We start from the raw sequence: 489 nt of genomic DNA, 5'->3' as shown, positions 1-489 counted from the left end.
TGTACAGTAGTTAGACGTTGATGATAACTCTATCAAAGGATATCTTGGTGCAAACATTGAGTATTTATGCATCAAATAGAGAATATAACAGTGAAAATACTATTCATGGTGTATTGTTTTCACTCTCAGTTCACTGACACCGTCCATGTGTACTTTGTTAGTTCAAGTCCTAATTCAGTCTTACGGTTTTTTTCATTTTTATTTTAGTCCAGGTTTGGTTAGTTTTGGACCACACATCAGTCATAACACGTAGGTTTTAGTTAGAGTGACCAGAGTAAAAAGGTTTTCATTTTGTTTCAGGGGTTTTCTGTTGCTGTTCAATTTGAATATTATGAGGATTTCTTCTTTTTTTAAGTTCAGTAACATAGTTCAGCAAAATGTTAAGAGTTATGTCGCTGTAATCCCTCATTCGTCCTGGAGGTTTCCATTCTAGAAAAAAGATTCAGTTGTAGAAAAACAGTATTAAGAATTATATCAAAGTTTATTTTC

The sequence above is a fragment of the Eucyclogobius newberryi genome, unplaced genomic scaffold (genome assembly GCF_026437365.1).
Source record: "Eucyclogobius newberryi isolate DKJ021-1_F unplaced genomic scaffold, fEucNew1.0.hap1 SCAF_10, whole genome shotgun sequence".
NCBI lineage: Eukaryota > Metazoa > Chordata > Actinopteri > Gobiiformes > Gobiidae > Eucyclogobius > Eucyclogobius newberryi.
The sequence above is the reverse complement of the archived record's forward strand: the minus strand, read 5'-3'. Positions refer to the sequence as shown.